At 38.8% G+C, this 21,805-nt stretch overlaps 1 protein-coding gene across 2 annotated transcripts in view; it reads right to left on the reverse strand.

The window, feature by feature from the left end:
* Positions 1 to 21,805, reverse strand: part of LOC139117086 (dual specificity protein phosphatase 10-like) — an 82,527-nt gene that overhangs the window by 6,847 nt on the left and 53,875 nt on the right. Inside the window, exon 1 of one of the 2 annotated variants that reach the window (XM_070679947.1) lies at positions 1,189 to 1,269. The exons of the other annotated variant lie outside the window; for it this stretch is intronic. The gene's annotated coding sequence lies outside the window, so the exon portion shown is untranslated. Of the gene's footprint in view, positions 1 to 1,188; positions 1,270 to 21,805 lie in introns of those variants that run through there. 2 annotated transcript variants of the gene reach the window in all.

Here is a 21,805-nt window from a genome sequence, read left to right on the forward strand (position 1 = left end):
GAAATTTCGAAAACTACTTGATAAGCCCCCGCGGGCGTGTTGGGTGGATTACGGGCCCTCGAGAACAAGCGAACACGAATTGTGGCTTAGAAACTTTACGAGATTGTCAATATTTCGAATGTGTTAGCAGCCTAGCCTCTAGAAAAAAGTCGTCTTAAATCGATGCACATCCTCAAAATTTGTGAGAAGAGGCGTCTTATTACAACGTTTGGTGAAAAAAACCTTGCCACGTTTGAGCGCTATGTGAAAGTTAACATGATCAGTTTTTCGTACAACAGAGAAACGCCAGTATCAAAAACATCAGACAAGTGCTCTCCTTGTGTGTGCAAAAACTAGACAATTTGGCCAGAAGACTGCTCACAAAAAACGCTGTAGATTAATAAAGTTTGCTCTGCATCATTTTGGACTCACTAGTGACGTCTCTGCGGTATTGTCTATATGTACTAAGTTCAGTTGACATGTGCTTTATGTGAAAAAAAGTTTTTTGCTCGAATTCGAGAGAAAGTTGGTCGGCCTGTTCGTAATGCATCCAAATTTGTTTTCAGTGATGATGGCAAACTGAGTTTTTTATTTGTTTGTCGAGACATCGACGGTGTTACAAATAGTTTTTTCGGTGGTATTCATGTAATTCAAGTGTTGATTTTGCAAGAGTAGTAGAGCATGTCTTTAAAAAGATAAAAACACACAGTGGCATGTTCTGAACATCACAACTAAGGGAAGTGACGACCGGAATAAAGCTGGAAACCGGGGTTAGCGACCTTGTGGATCACTGTGAGCCGATCGTTGCGAAACATGACAAATTACGACTGAGGTGATCTCTCCGAAGGCATTAGTTTGTGGTTTTTCATGCGTTTCGATGATTCGTGTCTGAGCGTATCGCAGATGTGGTACGTCCCCGAACCCTGTGGCCGTGCTATTTCCTCACCAAAGCCTGCGCTAACTGTAAAGGCCCCAGGTCGAGGATTTGACCACGGTCTGGATGGACTGTTATTTTGAAAACTAATCGTACGTCTTAATCGCAGTACCCGCATTGCTCAATAACCAACGCGTATCGTAGAATTCCAAACAGAGGCTCAAACATGAGTTCAATACATACCATTGATTGATAATTTCTCATCAGAAGGCAAGTCCTTATGCACAATACAATCGGAACTACATTAACAAGATGTTTCAAATGATATACCTTACCTCACCGTTCAGCAAAATAATATTACACGTATCTCTTCTTCTAGCATTAAGTGATTTCGAGTTTTTTCGTCAAGGTTGCCCGCATAATTGGTCCAAACACGGTATGAATAGTTAATTGGCATAAGTTGTTATCTGAACACGTCATTATGCCAGCATACAGCGGAACGATTAATTCTGACGGTAGTTCGTTCATTCAAATGGGTGAAGGTGACCCTCGGCTTTGAAACCATTTGTAATAATTTGCACACTGCTGATTTTTTCCTCATTTTACCACCTTTCCTGAGATAAAAGGTTCCATATCTATTTTATCAGCATCGTGCTGTCTAGCTCATCGTTGTTATAACACACGAGTACTTCCATTGGCTGATCACTGATACAACTGGGTGTGCAAAAGCCCGTCGACGCCCAGGCACGAAATGCCTACACCGGTTCATTTGAATCTCTATAGCTCATATTGCAGTCAGAAGATTGGCACTTACTTAAAGCAAAAACGATACCAACTAATGGCGATTTTGCTACAGCATTAACTGTATCAGATTTTCCAACATCATAGAGTTGTTCTTGTACAACGCCAAAGCACCGAGCTATCCTTATTTGTCTGCATTCGGCCCGCTAGGGTATAATAATCACATGAACCAGTCTGTAGTCGTATTGTTGCAATCCCTTCTGAGGCTGACAAAATGCTTGTTTTGATTTCTGAATTACTTCTCTGAATACATATCCCCTCACAAGTAAACTGGCCTCAGGAATTCTAAGAAAGAGATAAGCGCGGATCTCTACAAGGTATTACAAGACGAAGAAGTCGTCTCGAGGTTCATTTCGCACATGCCCAGGTCACAGCCGGCTTGCTCTTTCTTAAAATATGACAATTCGTTTCGAGCAGGTGTACCGTTAAATCTTCCGAGAGAGCAGGTCACAATTAGGGTTACAGCGATTTGTGTACAACTGGGACGTCAATATGCCGACACAATGTCTCCGAAAAAAGATGACTGGGCATTGGGCTGCCCATCGGGAAAGGCAGAGATTGTTTGGGTTAATGGGACTAGAGAGCGTTTTTAAGAATGCATATAGGTACTGTGAATATAGAATCTGGAGAGAGAGAGAGAGAGAGAGAGACGAGAGAGAGAGAGAGAGAGAGAGAGGAGAGAGAGAGAGACGAGAGAGAGAGAGAGAGAGAGAGAGAGAGAGAGAGAGAGAGAGAGAGAGAGAGAGAACAGCAAAGAGAGAGAGAGGTCTAAATCTCAAAATACAGCAACTTGATCAAGACTCTGCATAATTCATGAGGGAGGCAGACAGACAGAGATAGACAGACAGACAGACGGAAGGACAGATTTCAATAGCCTCAAAGGGGTAAGATAGAACGATAGAAAATGTCAATACATTGTACGGGTCATCATGAAAGGCCACGGCTCTCGTTGCTGCTGAGATGCAGATCTGCTATGGGACAACGTGATGTCCAGAAGTATTCTCTTTTGGGTAACATTTAACCCTTTTTTGGCGTCGGCCTATACTTTTCTTCCATAATTTTTGGTTCTCAGTCTCTCAAATGCAGATATCTTGTACAACTCCGACCCTGAATGCAATCAAAATCCTTACAGTGTCGAAGTTGCCAACCTGTAATCGTGTGTTGTTCAATGTTGATGACTTTCTGGTTTGACTAGAAGTTATTTATCAACCGAATAACAGCGGATATTGAACACAACTCATCGTGTAAGAATATTCAGTGTTTTGGTAGAAGAAGAAAAGTGTGTTTGCTTTGCATAACAAAAGTAATTAATACAATATCATCGAAAGTTACATCTAATGGCCGTCTGATAACGCGTATCGTACACGATACATTTTGAGCGCCAAAGTCAAATTTTGTTTAAAGTCTTAAATGTTAAAATATACCCAAGTCAATTTTTTTTCAGATTTTTGCCAAAATTTTGATTAAAAACTATAGCCAATGAAATGTGATGTTCATTTGGTCTAAAAGTATAATAAAAAATACAAAAAAAATTATAAGAATTGGCTAAATATTGCGCTAAAATTTTGATTGGAACAATTATAGCATTCAAAGCTTATACGGGATGAAGAAAAGTGTATTTGATTTTTTTGGGGGAAAAATGGATGAATGCATCAGTATTGTATCTATTGCAATTCCTTTAACATTACTTGTAAAGCGGATAATCTTCATCAAATTAATAATATTTGGACCTCCTACGGGAGACCGATCAGACTACTGACAGATTACAATTATATCTATCGAGGGTCATCTGTCCCACTGATTGAAAAGATTGATAATCTACGTGTTTCGCTCGAATGCAACCGCTTTATGTTCGAGATTGTCCACAAGCGCCAACAGTGGAGGAAATTTTTGAAAGGTATTGGCTGATGTACACGAATTGTGTCTGGTAAATCGACTGAATTTCAGTGTCTTGATATCAGTGGTCCAGTTTCTCTGCAAGTAAGTGCAAATTTAAATGAGAGTATCGCCTAGGTAATAAAATTTACGGGTTACCCACAAAATTACTGTTGTGAGTCGGACTATTAATCTGTTCCTCTCGTGAAAGTGTAGATTGCGTGTGTTGCATTTAACGCGATGTTACTTTGCGAGTCGGCTGCACGGCAAAATGTGTTGCAAGTAATCTTTGAACGTCACTTCAGCGAGCGCCGAAACGTTCCGCTGGTGGCTCTTGGTTAAAGGGCGGGGGGTCGTCAAAGTGCGCATGTCAGTGTTTACGTTACCCACAAGGCATTTCGGCGGTTCATTTCAAAGATGTCGGTAAATACAGTCCTTTTAACCTGAATGGAGTTTGCGTCCGAATACAGCGACGAGATATATGTCCAAGTTTACTGCTGCCATGCTCGAACCGGGTTTTAAACCCATGTGTGAATATATTTGTAGTAGTTGATCAGATTAAACCGTGAAGTAACTAATTTGCATCGCAAACATCTTTCGACACATTGCACTGAAAAACTTTGGTGACGTGAAATGTTGCTGTCAATGTAACAGTACGCTAATAATATGGTGGGAATTACATCTCGCATATAATCAAATGACAGATACGCCCTCTACGGGGTCAACTATGAAGATGTTAGTGGGCATGAGGATAGTCAAAATAGGAAACACAAATTTCGGAAATTTTTTGTGTTGCATGTTTTCTGTTCTGAAAAGACTTTAAAAGTGTGAAAATTTAGAGTGGGAGGAAAACAATACAAAATCTAGGAAAAGTGTCAAAATTTTGATCTCGGAAATAAAACAGAATCATCGGCATTCTGTTCATCCCCTTTCTGGGATCAAAAAGTGCATCCTTTAAGGTAGTATGCGCCTCGAAAGTGAAAGACTTAAATTTTTTGTTCAAGCTTTCCTGAATGAAGCTTTCGACCATTCTCTTGTCAAATCAAAAATTGTAATCGGGGGTCACCGAGCAAAGTTTGGAACTAGCGAAACAAATCACCCAACATTTTGCGATATTCAAAATGGCCGCCATTCCTGTGTTAACTTTATGGGGAAAAATTAAATTTTGGATTTTCGAAAAACTAAGCCGGTGAAAGTTTTTCCTTCTCCAAGAGCTTTAAAATGATCCCCTACAAGTGGTGGATTAGAAAAGAATTGTAGAAATTTGAGAATCCGAATATCTGTCCCCGAGGCACGTTCTACCTCCACACAATGTTGCATTCCTAAGCACATACTCGCAGCTTTTACTTTGACCGCGTTCAGAAGACTCCTGACATAGTGTATGTTCGTGTACATTGTGACATGACCGTGTTAGTTCGCTAGTGCTCGGATCACCTGCACATGCGTGCATAATTTATAATTTATAGTAATCCCTGTCAATCACTTCACCTTTTCGGCTTGCTCCTGAAATTTCACTCCCTAAAAACCAATCACTCAAAACCGCTCACTTTGTCTTCAAAATCGAAACCACAAACGATTAACCCGAAGGGGACTATGTAACGATGACGACTAGAAGAGCTCTCGCGGTACGCCCGTTCCCTCGAGGATCCACTGCTGTCTGCCTGAATTGGCAAAAATGATGTGACAGTGGCGTCGCATTTGTGGTTTTAAGGTTAGAGGTTATGGACTGTCTCGAAGTGTAAAGTGGCTGTATCAGATATACCTCCGAGATTAAGAAGATTTTTCTCCTGCCGAGTTGAACGTGAGAATAATTTTAAACAGTGTAAACAACACGATTGGAACTAATTTGGGATAAATGGATGGTGAAGTAAGGTCGTTTTAAAGGTATACTGTCACCTGTTCCTATTTTGCCACAGTTACCACGGAAAGAGAAAATCTAACCAATCACAGATTTTAAGTGGGTGGCCGCTTTTTAAAAATGGCGCCCTCACATGGGCATTTTGAATACCAAGGAACGCCCCTTTGACCACATATGGGCATATTTAGAATACAGGTGACTGTATACCTTTAACCTGCGAATGTAAGCTCATCTACACACTTGTTTTTATGAGTAATTTGTAATATTGCAACAATAAGCTATATGGCAACTAACACTTTTGAGAAATTTGAAAAATACGAAAATCCAATTATCCCAAATTAGTTCCAATCGTGTTAAACGGTGCTGAATGATAAAGTCATATATAATCGTGTTCATACTTTTTAAGAATGAATCTTGCTTGGGATAATTGTACAATTTTGTGACATATAATGAGTTCTAGTCTTTACCTTAAAGGGATAGTGTCGTCGTAACTGTGCTAAAAGGTCGTATGGGACCCATACGACCAATGTAAACACTGTATCCAAGGTACGATGGGGATTGATGAAAGTTAAAACATGTCTGTCATAATCAACATCGTATAATTCCAATGTTGCAGCTATGATGATGAGGTACATCTAGATTTCGTGCACGAAATACATTGTTTGTATACGACAGACTTGCACAGGCGCGCACTTCCGACGACTGTTTCCCTTTAAATTTATCTATCAGCAGCAACATTGGACATTGCAGATATCCTGGCTGCGTTGACAAGTTGACCAGCAGGAATTTCGACAAGAGTTTGGAGTAGGGACAAGAAGATTTGCTTCACAAATAGAACAAAAGTACTGGAAAACGCATTCTACCCAACAAAGCTTTCAATATGTCAAGCTTCTGTCAAATTTAATTATTGTCCAAGTTGTTGTGTTGAATTTTGCCGTTCGCTATGGGAAGCCTTTTTTAATATTACCGGAAATTAATTTTAACATGATGGGACAGAAGCAAAATTTGAATACGTTTTTCAGTATCCATACACTATATCGAATCCTCATTTCGTCGTTCATCCCAGTGGAGCAAAATTGTTTGAATACTCAGTTATTGATGTTGTTTACGAATGCGATTGAAAGATATAGATGCGACCTTTGTTGGTGTCAATATTGACAACAGGGAGATCTTAAGATAGTTCGTGCCTCGGAAATCCTAAGACTTAAGATTGAAAATTTGCTCAAACTTTCCTTAAGGAAACTTTCAACGTTCTTCTTTCAAAATCAAAAATAAAAATTTGGGTTCATGGTGCAAAGTTTGTTACTAAAGAAACAAGTTACCCTGTATTTACCTATACTCTTAATTCAAAATGGCTGCCATCCCTGTGTTAACTCTATGGGGAAAAATAAATTCCCGACTTTCGCAAAACAAAGCCAGAGAAACTTAATTTACTCCATAATTTTTAAAATGAGCCACCACAAGCGGTAGGCCAAAAGAATATTGTAAAAGTTTGAATCCAAATATATGTACCTACATAATTCAATATTTTTCATTTTCAAAAAAACAGATACATCAACTAGGCTTGATACTACATGTAGCCTTCAAGCGCATACCTAGGCGTCAACTGGGCGTCGAAATTGATCACATGGAACGAAAATTTGGTTGAAATTCTATAACAAATTTTGGGCTAATGTCTCTTTAGAATACCCAACACGACATACGCTCTATTATGACTGAAAATAGAACGAGGATTTAGACTAAAAACGTCAGCATATTGAAGTAATCATTCATAGAGCGGGCAGACGACACTGAGCAAATTCAGCGAGTGCATAAAAATAGATCACTGGATGTAACCAAAATACTTGCATAAAATGTCACAATACGCAAAACTTTCTAAACGTACAATATGACGAAAGGATGACGCAAGGCCCTATCTTACGTTCGTCGTCAATTTATAGCAAAGTTAGCTCGTTTTGCCTCAGTAAATCTAAACAGAATATGGACATTATTTATTTTGACAACGACAGTCCATTCGTTTCAGGCGTGTAAATTTCTATACGAGCGGTTACTTTTGTGATCGATGCTTATGTTAATACGAAGTGAAAGAACCGGGAAATAAAATGCCCGCCATTGCGAGGAAAGTGTTGAAATACTGATACTTGAACTTTCTGCTGAAATCGAGTGTAGTGTGATTTCGTTAATCGATGTCAATGTCAATATTCGTCTCACAATGCGTGTCACAGAGTTGGCGCCAACATCGGTTGGCGGCAACGGTGTCATATGAAGAGGTGTACACAGTTTCTTACATGTATTTTGGACGACAGAGATTTCCGACATACCACAGTCAAGGATTGGCTGTCTATCCAATGCATCGATGAATAAATAAGTAAAGATGAAATTCATTGGACAACATTTCACAGTCAAAGAAGAAGTGACGCATATTTCTTCAGATATATATATATATATATATATATATATATATATATATATATATATATATATATATATATATATATATATATATATATATATATAATATATATATATATATATATATATATATATAATATTATCATGAGAAAGATGGGAAAAAGTTTCAACCACTGCTGTTTTAACAGCATGGTAGAACCAGAGCGAAACTGTAATGTGATATCAATCGTATCAAATTGGAGAGATCTTCAGGAGCTCATTAAATCCGTCGAATAGTACCAGTGAATCACGTTTTGCAACGAGGACTGACTGTGAATCGTTTCTGTGGGTGCGACGGTCATCTGTTCAAGCACGTGCATACCAGTGGCATACTAGAGGCTATTTCAAACTTTGATTTTCCGTAACTCGTTCTTCCATAGTTATATTTCATTTGGGAGCGAGCAAAAGGATAAAGAAATCTAAAAAAAGCCTAAAGATTCTAGCTCCGATCGACCCGTAATCAGAAAGGGTATTATACGGACCATGCTGTCTCAATGTGGGTTACAACATTTATCAGTCCTGTAGTAGAAGCTGACTGCTGGGCCGATGCCCGACTAAATTATCACGAACCTAGCAGAACCTAGCTAAGCTAGGATTTGAAAATTTACATAAATTTACATATTGACAGTGTGAAAAATTCCCGAGGGCGAAGCTCCCCACCCCCGAAGGCTGTGGCGCTGGACTGTAGTCGAAAATGTGGAAAATAGAAAGGACTGCGCCCGTTTTAGCACTTGTTTGCTTTTTGATGTGCCTAATGGAGTTGCGCATCACTTAGCAGGCATACGTGAGATGTATAATTACGATAACTGTCGTCTGGCAGTACTGTTCTATAAATACAGTTTTTGTGTTCAAGATGTGGCATGCTTGCAAACGGAAAGAATGTTTAACCGTTTGAGCGCAAAAGTCAATTTTTGTCTCCTTTAGGAAATATACTCCAGTCGATAATTTTCACATTTTGTCAAAATTTTGATAACAAACTTTAGCCAATGAAATGTGATGTCCATTTGGTCCAAAATTATCAAAAAAATTACAGACAAAATCATAAAAATTGGAAAAAATGTTGCACTAAAATTTTTGATGGGAACAGTACAGCACTCAAAGCGTTGAAAACTTGAGAGGCACACGGAAAGGCTGCTGTACTTTCAAGTTTGCGATATCCTTGTGTGGTAATGGCGTGTGCCAGCCATGTGTCAGTGGTGGCGCACTTTCGGCGTGACACTGAGAGCCAAGTGAACATCCTGGTATCTTGATTTTTTATTTGAGCAAAACGAGTTCCTGGAAATAGTGACAAATTGCAACTTCGTTGACTTTTTCACGAGAGATTTTAAAAAAGTGCCGCAAATCTCGATAATGATATTATCATATCATATCATATTACCTTTAATATAATGTATTATGACAAATAATCTTATGGTATGACGTTATGTGATGTAATATGAGTATAGATTATTACATAGTGTTGTGTTGAGCTGAGTCGTGTCATATCGTCATATCACATCATATCATACCATATTTACTATCATACCATTCTATACCATATATTATATGATATCATATGATATCATATCACATGATCATATCATATCAAATCATGTCGTGTTACTTGATGACTTTTTGCGTTATTTCTATTTAATGCTCTCTTATTCTGTTTTATTATTTTATGATATATCTAAAAGTTTTACATTCAGTCACGTAAAGCCTTATCACTTCAGTTGTACTTTATTGTCTCTCTTGTGATATGATATGTGATGTGATATTATGTGATATGATAAGATATGAAATGATACGATATGTGTGATAAGTATGGTATGATATATGATTAAGCAATAAAGCACACCCAGCGATGGTATACCACGAGATTCTGTCCAGTTCACGACATATATGCTCGAGCAATAGCAAATGCATTTACGTCGTGAACTGGTCAAAATCGTGTGGTTTATTGCTATTATAACAGAACATTGAAATTCTGTCTAGTAATGTCAAAAAAGGATTTTTACTGTTGTCGAGAACTCGCGATTGTGCCGGCCGTGGTATATCGCGAATATACCACGGTCACTCTTACGTCTCGACCAATCAGACTTCTGTATTTGCGCCATCAATAGACTGGTATGATATACATGTAATATAGGATATATGTATAGCCTAGACTCTACATGGAGTGTTTTGGCTTTGGAGTTCTTTTTGCCTTCGGAGTGTGGCTATGTTGTGGCTAGGACACAGGACACGATCCGATATGATTATCATTGCATATCATATCTGATCATATCGTTGTACATTTTATTAGCTTATATTAAGTCATTAATTCAGTTCATAATTGATCTTTACAACATTTTGTCGGTAAAATAAAAGTCGTATGACTTGAAACGGGAATATTTCATTCTTTGCCGGCTAAAAGGTTCTGAACGATCTCCCAGTTACGCCAACAAAGAGCGTGGAGTGAAATGCAGAGTAGCTCTCAGCTTGAGATTGAGCATTTTTCCTTCTATAAATTACATCTCTCAACATGATCCGTGATAAAAAAAGACACGCCGGCCGCTAATAGAAACGAACAACATATTCTAAATAAAGGTCCAATTCCAGGGGGCAAGTTTAATTTAATTGTCGCCGGACGGCGAACTTTCTGTGTCTCTTGCGTGCCAGGCTCCATGCAATGAAAGGAAATCCGGTTATTTAATAATACTTTCTCGGGTCAGAGTAAATATGCGTGTATCCATGGCAACGATCAGTGTTTACGAGCACAACCTCGGCCTGAGTAGTCCTTCATAATTTTGTGGCGAATTTTCTTGTGTTTCCTCGGGTGAAAATCAATTATGGGCCATAGGAAATACAGATGACCCTAATCCCGCAAAGGAACCACGCCATCTCTCAAGAAAGGCTGTGTTCATGAACACCTCGCGGGAAGGGCGTGTGAAACGAAAACATTTTCCCCGATTTTTTCAGCACCCCCTAAATAATCTAAAAGAAATCAAGGACATGCTTGCCAAATCAATAGATTTGAAGTGCATCATGTCTCTCTCCACAGAGGCTGGAGGAGCTGCGCATTTCAATATTTATGACGGGCAACGATCAATTTACGTGTTTAAAAAAAACAACAAAATTATGATCGTGAGGATTAAGACTGAAAACTCTGTGACCTTCCCCGTACTTGACGAAAAAAACGTTCGTGATGATGATGTATGCATAATGATTCTATACCTGGTGTTTGAACGTCCTGTAATTTACTTTTAAACTTTCATTGTTGCTATAGGGTTGCTTTTCATCCTGATCTTGTATAATACAATTCATGATCTGTGTCTTACCCACAGGTGCCTGGAGTTGCCGGTGTACATGCCCTATGCATTTATACCAGCAACTCCAGGCACCTGTGGTCTCACCCTTTTCTCCTGAACGTATTGAATTGTTAACGTTCTGGTTGACTCAGGCCGAGGGGTCAGCTATTAAACCTCACAGGGCCAGTCAATATATACATATTGTTCCACTTGACGTCACTATGTCGCCGGTGTGGATATAATAAAGTGATGGTCTGAGATGGCCTGTCGGAACAAACTGGCGCCGATCAGTCTGGCAACTTGAAACACACCTTTGCCTCCATACCTCTGTTGGGGATTACTACATACTACTGTGTGTAGCATAAAATTTAACATTCTGCACTAGACAAAAGGGGTCATCACTACGTATACGTTTGTACCACTCTCAGACAAGAAGCATTTCTCATGACATAGCGAAGTGGTCTGATCTGTTGTAATCTTTAAGGGCGTGAAAATGCACATGTTATAATATGTGGACGATGAATACTTAAATGCTGACATTTTCATCAAAATTGATATTTGGGCAACTTTATGTTCAATGTTAGCCTATGAAGATACTTCAAATCAACAGCATGTTCAAATCAACAGCATGTTATTTTTCGACTCCACCTTTCGATCCAACAGTATTTTTAAGCCCCTCAATTGAACTATCAAATTTTTTTGAGTCTCCCGTCACTTCTCCCCTCCCAGTGGTTCTTTTGAACGCAGCCTCGGATAAGATTCTGTATGGATAAGCGCAAGAGAACTACATTGAATGAAACGAGAGCGCATAGCAACAGCATAGCCCTGAAACCACTGGCGTCAGACCCCTCTGTGTGGAAAGGTCACTACTCTGCACGCATCGAATTGAAAGAACGCGAGAGAAGGTCATAAACTAACGGTTTAATTACCCCCAGTAATTAATCACACGTTTCAATTTACGTCATCGCTTTCCCAGTGACGTAACACGAATTGGAACCTCCCGTCAGCTCTCAGCAGCTGACATACACGGGCAGTGCATGTCACGCTGAATCTGTTGCCCTGAGCAACATGCTTGAGCCCTTGTGTGGGGGTATTAAAAACCCATTAGCAGTATCTTTTAATACCTTTTCTAGCAGTTTATTCAGTTGTTATAGTACAGTATCTCGTTCTACTTCAAAGTCATGTCGAGATACCTTTTTCACACGGCATGTATGTGTGTACAATGCAATGTTATTATTGGCAAAGAATTTCTGCTGATGTACAGCGTTCTCTCAAGGTTATATCCGATTGGTCGATTGATTTTAGCAAGAACTATAATTCCTTTGTCAGCAAAGCAAATTTTAAATAACGCGTTGCGCTGGCAGGACTGATAATAAATTTTATTTCTATTCAAGCATAAGAGTGAGAAAGCGTTCTGGCTTCCCAGCGAAAGGGTAGCAAAACATCAAACACACAAGGCCGCGAAGAAATGACTTGTATTGAACAGTGTCAACGCGTTGTCCTATTCAAGCATCGCACACGAAATTTGAACCTAATTTTCCTTTCATTTCGCCTTGAAGATTGAAATGTAAAAATGAAAATTATGCTTGAGAGCTGTTCAGCACTCTCCATTACGGACGAGGAGGACCAACAGGCGATGGCATTGGGAAAGTGTGAAAGAGCGCACGCTTTGTGTAGCCGCTGCTCACTGTATATTTGTCAGAAGCAACTCATCGAACTGAAATTTGAAAATTGAATGCTGCACTTCTGAAAATTTGATATTTTGGAAGAATTGTAAATTGGGCGGGAGGGACCCGTTTCATTTCAGTAGCCATGGCAACTGGAAGCCGGATCGATGCGCTTGGAGAATCGGCGGTATTTGCAACTTGTGATTGTTAGAATGGGAAAATAAATGTGGAGAGAGAGAGAGAGAGAGAGAGAGAGAGAGAGAGAGAGAAATGGGACATTGGAGAAGGGGAGTAGGGAGAGGAAGAAGCATAAAGTCATTGGAACTTTCAGGTACGAACGACAAACGATAGACACTGAGGGAGACAGCTGCAGAGTCAAAAGGAGACAGCGAATTGTAGATCAGTGACTTACAGAATGACGAAGGTAGTCTGGCAGGGAACGATACAATCGGTATTTTTGGCTGATCGATGCTCACTTTCGATGTGTTTTCGATCAATTCACCTGCAGTGCCCGTGGATAAGTGCACCGCTACCCTTTCGATCAATCATGGGTGACAGACAGCACCCGATAGAGACTTCCCGATTTACATATAATTCTAGTGACTACAAGTCACCATTGCGCAACGACATTCTATAGGTGAAAACTTTAAACTCGATTTGGTGTATACATGTTACGTGTGGTGTCGCTCGTATTGCGGATTTTTCGAATGTACGTTAGCAGTAAAGCCAGAAGGGTTTTACTCCAGATACATGAAAACACCCCGAATGCCTGTCGGCGAGGGGGGGGAGGCTTTGGTGTGTTTTGACGGGTCTTGCTGGCCTAATGCTACATTATGACGACGTGTAATCGCTGTGTTCAATTTGTATCGTGTGGAATATGGCTCAGTATTTAACTTGTGAATTTTCTACAACGAGTATTGACAGTTTTATAAATACCTTAGAAAGTTGACCTTCTTTGTTAATTCTATTCACATCATAGGAAAAAAACTTGAATTTGTTCGTACATGTATCATGTTCTCTTCTGAAATAGAAAAATAATATCGTCTGCTTTTCTGCGACTCCCATCTAAGCTTAAGCTCACAGTGAGAAAACAATGCCCGCGGTACTTATCTGGAGATTATTGGGGGTTATTTTTCTGTGTAAAAATAAAGACGAAATATGAAATATAAATGCATGCACCCATTGCTTTCTCTGTAGCTGACGTCAAACATTAAACATCATGTAACAATGAGAATCTTGTACAAAATGTATTCATACCAATGCTTGGTTTATCATCAAAATGGCTATTCGTCAGCTCGTTCACGTCAGCCATTGACCAGTGCTCAAAGAGGCTCATAGAGCCCTGGAATTCATTTGGCCCTCGGCGAACACGTCATAAGTGATGTTGCTCCATCTAGCACGCAAATGTCTATCCTCTCCAAAACGACCTTTGAAAAATTGATAAATATTACAACAGTTGCCAATAAAGCGAGACAAAAAATAGATCACTTTCATGACTAGAAAACTTTGAAAACTTTTGGTTTTATTATGCGCTGGTTATTTCGTTGATAGAAACTACAATATTTTTTTTTAATTTAGCTTGGGAGCCTTATAATTTCTTAAAGTTCCAAGAATTTTGAGCGTCTTGAGGTTTTTAGGGGGCAGGGGATTGTTGTCCGTTGTCTTTACTCACAACAATATAAATGCGATGCACCAAACATATGACCATCAATTTATTGATTGTTTCATTACAGCCTACAGGTACGGTTGGACATTTTACGCATGCTATCGAAACATAAAAAAAACTGGGGAGATAGACTGCCCTTTGCAAACTCGCAAGCAAACACTGCAGCAGTGTTTGCCGGTGAAAGGTATAGTGCAAAAAAGATTCATAATTTTGATGAATAGCCTCAGAAAAATGGCACTTAAAATTGACCAGTCAGCGGAAGTACACAAAGACGTGTTATTCTCTGACGCGTCACTTACACAGGATATCATAACACCTTCAACTGATACAGCTAATATTGCTAACAAAGGATGGCTAACAGGCATCCATGATAATATTTGATGACTTGGTATAAATAAAATAAATGGCAAAGATGAAGATACCACGGAGTCTTCATAAAAGTGTAAGAAGTATGGTTCTCAGAGGTGTATTATATATCTTCTGTAAGAGGTAACTATTTTGTAATGGAATTAAACGTTAATATTAACATGCAAAAGCGCGATCTTAAAATTGAATCTGTAACCACGATGGCAAAAGGGTAGCAAATGAAAGGAAGGAAATTAATTGGATTCTAGTCTCACGGAACTACGTATCTTTCTGGGTTTAAATTACCTCTTTGATGGAGTCTATGTTGGTTCACACTTTCTTCCCTGATTGTCCTCTCTGAAGTGCTGTAAATCTCATGCATACAATTGACGTACATTGAAAGCACTTGTGGATTTCCAACGCTTGAGGCTGGTCTCTCGCTATTACTGACAGTGTATCAATCCATAATATGCATCTGTCTGTCTGTCTCCAGTGGATCGGCGTCTGTCTGTCTGTCTGTCTGTCTGTCTGTCTGTCTGTCTGTCTGTCTGTATGTATGTATGTATGTATGTATGTATGTATGTATGTATGTATGTATGTATGTATGTATGTATGTATGTATGTATGTATGTATGTATGTATGTATGTACCTGTGTCTATGTATGTATCTAATTATATAATCATCTATCTATCTGTCTATCTATCTATCTGTATACTAGTATCTATCTATCTATCTATCTATCTATCTATGCATGTAATTATATAAGTAGCTATGTATGTAACTATGTTGTTTATAGGTGTTCATGCGTGGATGGAGTGTATATGAACTTAAGCTGGGGTATTTTATTTGTCAGCTAAGCAATTATTAGTTATTAATCAATTTGTTAGATACCGGAGGAAATAATAACAAGTAAAATAACTTTGATAATAAGACAAATAGTCATTTTGCATATTGTGCCATGTTTCTGAAGTTACAACATTCATATTTAACTAATGTCTGAAGATTTAGATATGGCCATACTATTGCTTTTCGATTGTATGTCGACTCTTCACGGTTACGTTGTTTATTATCAAACGGGATTGTTCAACATTCGGCTACAGCGCGGGGTTTTCATAACAAAAGTATAGCTTGGATAATTCTATGCCCTTGATTTACAATTAGAAATGTACAATATGATCACTATAGGGCGATGACATTATTAAGCCTGCATTTCATCAATCAAAACAAATTGGCATGCTCAAATCTTTCACTGCGATCTCTCTGAGCGATGGCCTAGCGGACGAGCTTGCTGTGCGTATGTTGGTCCTGCCGGGCCGGTCGCAGCAAGTCACTGCTTTTGGCGTCGCAACTTTGAACTGCTCAGAGAGAAGAGTGTCATTTGCCAACGGCTATATAAACGCCCGCGCATTTCGTCCCGTACTTTACTTCACTGCCAGTCGCGTTTGACACTGGACTCGTAGACAAATTTTTTCTGACCCGGTCAACTCACCGGCAAGCAGGGAGAAACAGTCGTTTTTTTGGTCGAACGGCTCCAACGTTTTCAAGACTTAATCCAGAGCAACCAAGTTCTAACAGATTAACAATGCAATAGGCCTAGTGCCATACTTATTAGGTAGATCGCGCCTCGGGGACAGATATTCGGACTCTAAAACTTTTACAATTCTATTCTAATATATCACTTGTGGGGGTTCATTTTAAAGCTCTCGGTGTAAGAAAACTTTTAAGTGTCTTCGTTTTTCGAAATTCGAAAATGTTATTTTTCTTCATAGAGTTAACACAGGGATGGCGGCCATTTTGAATTTCAAATATCGCACAATGTTGGGTAATTTTATCCACTAGTTCCAAAATTTGCACGGTGACCCCTGATTTTTATTGTTGATTTGGTAAGAGAATGGTTGAAAGTTTCATTTAGGAAAGTTTGAGCCAAAGTTTAAGTTTTTCACTTTCGAGGTGCATACTACCTTAAGTAACGTTAGGGGGCCTAAACTTTTGCTCAAACTTTCTTCATGAAACTTTCAACCATACTCTTCCAAAATCAAAACTAAAAATCGGTGGTCACCGTACAAATTTTGATTCAAGGTAAACAAATTACGCAAGATTTACAGATATTTGAAATTCAAAATGGCCGCCATTCCTGTGTTAACTCTACGGAGAAAAATAAAATTTTTGATTTTCGAAAGACTGAGACAGTGAAAAGTTTTCTTACACCAAGAGCTTTAAAAAATGAACCTAAACAAGTAGTAGATCAGAATAGAATTGATGATATTGGAAAGCCCGAATATCTGTCCAGAGGCGTGTTCTACCTTAAGCAGCAGAGTGGCAAAGATAAGATTTTTGAGAGTTCTAAATCTGTTATTGAGGCACATTCAGTAGGCATCTTCGCTTGCCAAGGTCTCTTGTCCGGGCAGCTGGATGCTTCCGGAAAACAGTAGTTGGTGTGAAGGAACGGACTCGTGCGAGCGCATTCAGTAGGAAGAATGCACGGATGGCGCCTCATGGACAGATTTTTGGACTCTCAAATTTGTACATTAATTTGGTCTACCGCTTGAGGGGGCTCATTTTAAAGCTCTTGCTGTAAGAAAAATTATCACGCTCTTAGTATTGTGAAAATATGATATCAAATATTATTTTCCCCATAGAGTGTACACTTGGATTGCGGCCATTTTGAATTACAAATATCGGTAAATGTTGGGTAATTTGTTTCTCTGGTACAAAACTGCACGAAGACCCCTGATCTTTATTCTTGATTTGGTTAGAGTATGGTTGACAGTTTCATCGAAGCGCAAACTGTCATGTCTCTTTCTTTACGGTCTCCGAGTTGAGGTACCGGTCTGGGATCGTGATGCTTTCAGCAACCAAAGCTGACACACCAAGTTGTCGCTTGTAAGCACCACTTCAGATCTTCATTACAAAACAGCAGCGGTGAAGCCTCAAAGTCTGCTCTCCGATCTCTCAACCGGCCCTGTTCTACTCTGTGTTTTCAAATCGTTCCCAAATCTACATATTACAATGAATGAATGACTTAGCATACAACTTATATACAGATACGTCGGAAAACAAGAAATATCGTCAAAACAGGATCAGATGCATGATCTTTCAACTTGAAGCTTGAGTCTACGTCAACCTCCGGTCATTTCCAATAAGTTTAACATCTATTAAAGCAATACGTCACTCAACGCAAGAAAATCGCTTACTTCAAGATTGGAAGTGTAAACAGTCGTAGCCAATCACAGAAAGTACGGCTGCTGGTAATCGTCAAAGGAATAAGTATAGAACTGCAACGTAGTCTTGGGGTTACTATCGTTCAAGTTTATTACTGCAGGTCAATGTTGAACATCTTAAGTCGTGGGAAAGGGATGAGCAAGGCGCTACAATACTACCTTAACGAAGCTTGACTTCCTGTGCGAGCCCTGGGATTTTCTGACGTTTCAATAAGTGGCGCAGTGACGTATCACTCCATTGTTTACGGCGCATCGAATTCTAATAACCATAATTGAAGGGCTATGACAGTATTGTACTCTTTGACGCGCTTTCATCATTGTTATCTCCACAAATCAGATGACGTCATACGTCACGAAATACATCGGATGATGACGTAAAGCGCTGGAAGAAATGAGTCTGACGTAAGCGTTGATGACGGAAAACCCCTCGACTTGGTGTCCGGGGTAGTTACGGTGCTCGTCAAAACTGACGATTAAGGAAGTACACCCCGATTTTTATGTTACTCTTTCGTCAAAATCCCGGCATATGATGCATTCGCATTGTCTCTAAATAATCACGATGATTTTTGATAATCAGGTTAATTTAGTGAGGAACGATGCTTGAAAATAAAAAGCGGGCAAACTCTCGTCGTGGGCATTTTGCTGATGGGGTTCACAGTACAGATCGATAATTTCAATGACCACTAATGAATTAAAATATTACATGATTCGTGTCAGGGCTCTCCGTGGCACTACTACAAAACCTAACACGGCTTTCCGGAAAAGAGCAATGTTTTACTTTACTTTTTCGCCTAGTTTCTGTGTTTGTCACTCCCGGCAAAATTGGTCGTCTGAGCAAAAAAAGAGAAAGTCGTCTGCGCATGAAATTGTCTATTTGTGAAATCCATTTCCGTTTTATTCCTTGTTCGGGTCATTCACCTTTCTCTTGTTGCCTAGAGACAGATTCTTGCCGCATTAGACAAAATTAAGTTTCACCAAGGCGGAATTACTCGATGATGTAGTGTTCAATTTCTGGATGAAAGATGATACGACACAAAGTAATGTACTATGAATCTGCATTAAGCTTTTGAAATAATGTTACCGTCTCTCACAAAACACCGCCCTTTTTAAACTCCTCGAACGGTACATGCACCTTTGAAAGAAATCTTGTATTCGGCGAGATGAAATTTTAACCATCCCGCTTTTTCTCTCACTGCGCTATTAATACCCTTCGTGACTGCATCCGCTGATGAAGTCGTTTCTATTCCGGCTATTACAGTCCCCGTAAGCTACGCGAAACCAATATGATATATTGGCATGTGTTTATTTTTTTAACTTTGTGCTCTCTCTCTCTCTCTCTCTCTCTCTCTCTCTCTCTCTCTCTCTCTCTCTCTCTCCTCTCTCTCTCTCTCTCTCTCTCTCTCTCTCTCTCTCTCTCTCTCTCAATGACGATTGTGTACACACGTTTTCATTTTATCACAGTGTTAAAAGAAACATGTATAAGCGAGATGAATAATTTGAATATCGCATTAATCTTTATTGCTAAAGTGACAAATGTCTTTGAGTTCATTTATTGCTTGATTTCAAAAGCAGATATCATCAATAATAGATATTAAGCGTTACTATTTTCGCCCATGCGATCTGTTGTAGATTTAAAAGCAAGTAGCTGTAACTTTTTATGATATTTTTTCACTATTTTGTGTTTGATATCGACTACAGTTTCTTGTTCTTAGGCGATTGGAACTAATTTGGGAGAATTGGATGATCTTCATATTGTTCATATTTCTCAAAAGTGTAAGGTGTCCAATAGCTGAGCGTTGCAATTTTACAAATTACTCATAAAAGCGAGCGTATAACTTAAAAAAGAAAAGCAGATTAGCTTACATTTGCAGATCAAACTGATAGAACTTCACTGTCCAATTATCCCGTGTTTTCTACTCCCAAAAGCACTATTCAGCTTGTAAACTCAGCCTTGACGAGTGAATTCTGGTCTGAACTGGAATTCACATGATGTCAACAATAACAGTGCGCTTTACACGCATAGGCACTGTGTTGACATGCTTTACACATGCTTTACGCATGCTTTACACATGCACTGTGTTGACAAGCTTTACACATGCTTTACACATGCTTTACACATGATTTACACATGCTTTACACATGCACTGTGTTGACAAGCTTTACACATGCTTTACACATGCTTTATACATGCCTTACACATGCACTGTGTCGACAAGCTTTACACATGCTTTACACATGTACATGCTTTCAGGAGGAGACCGAGAACTGGCAATTCACAAGCAAAACAAAACTATCAAACGTTACAGCTACTGGTCATTTAAAAAAGTATCAGAACACACGGAAAAAACAGTGCTTTGATTCACTCGTATATTTACTTGAATATATTAGTCTCCAACAACATATTTTTTTCATTATTGCATAACATTTTAATACGTCATTTCTTTAGTCTCACATTATGCAATATCAAGATAAATACTTTACAACATTGACTTAAAGGTCAAAGAAATTTATTGCCGAATCGCTACCAGGATATTAATAGTACATTATATGAACATCAATATTTCATTTTTTTATTTTGAAATCACAGACTCAGTCCGTAAATGTTACAGTATGCAAGGATGGAATGCGTCGCACAGGGGTATTAAGCTTGGGAGAAAGCCCTTTTACAAACGTGGAGAAGATATTTTTGCACCGTTTGGATTTTGCTAAACCAGTGTCTACTTGTCCCCGATAGTTAACAGGGTGAATTATAGTTAAATGTAAATTTTGAGGTAGTATGCGTCTCGAAAGTGAACGACTGAAACTTTTGCTCAAATTTTCGTCACAAGGCAAATTTCAACTATTCTCTTTCAAAATCAAGAATAAAAATCGGAGATTACTGTGCAAATTTTTGAACAAGAGAAACAGATCACTCAAGATTTACTGATATTTAAAATTCAAAATGGCCGCCATCCCTGTGTTAACTCAATGGGAAAAAAATAAAATTTTTGATTTTCGAAAAGCTAAGACGACGAAGAGCTTTAAAACGACCCCCACAAGTGGTAGATCAGAAAAGAATTGTAGATATTTGAGAGTCCAAGTATCTGTCCCCGAGGCGTGTTCTACCTAAAGGTCACTTGCTTCAACGGTACCATTGATTTCTATTCCTGACAACGAAAAGAAAACAATCATAAACTTTTGAGTAAAGTTTAAACCTTTATATTCGAGGCGCCATTTGAATTTAGCAAGCATTACAGGTCAAAGTCTTGGGCAATTCCCGGTAAGCCGACGACGGAAGTCTACAATTAGCTACAAACGTAATTGGCGTGCGCACGACCACGTATTAGTACCGTGACGTTGTTACCTTCATGGGATTGGAAGCATTTATGTTTGACAACGTGACGTCACCACTGACGCTTGTGTCTCTGATACCAAGAAAAATGCCTAAGAAAGATTTGTTGGCGACAAATAATTATTACTGCTTTTTCAAAAGTGTTGACAGCTTACAAAGATTCTTCGCCAGTTACTGTGCGCTCTCTCTCTCTCTCTCTCTCTCTCTCTCTCTCTCTCTCTCTCTCTCTCTCTCAATATGTATGTATGTATGTATGTATGTATGTATGTATGTATGTATGTATGTATGTATGTATGTATGTATGTATGTATGTATGTATGTATGTGTGTATGTGCGTACTATGTATGTGGGTATCTATGTAAATCCATCAAGACAGTCCATATATATATATATATATATATATATATATATATATATATATATATATATATATATATATATATATATTATATATATTACTCCTCAAT

Source organism: Ptychodera flava, chromosome 2, assembly GCF_041260155.1.
Source record: "Ptychodera flava strain L36383 chromosome 2, AS_Pfla_20210202, whole genome shotgun sequence".
Classification (NCBI taxonomy): Eukaryota; Metazoa; Hemichordata; class Enteropneusta; family Ptychoderidae; genus Ptychodera; species Ptychodera flava.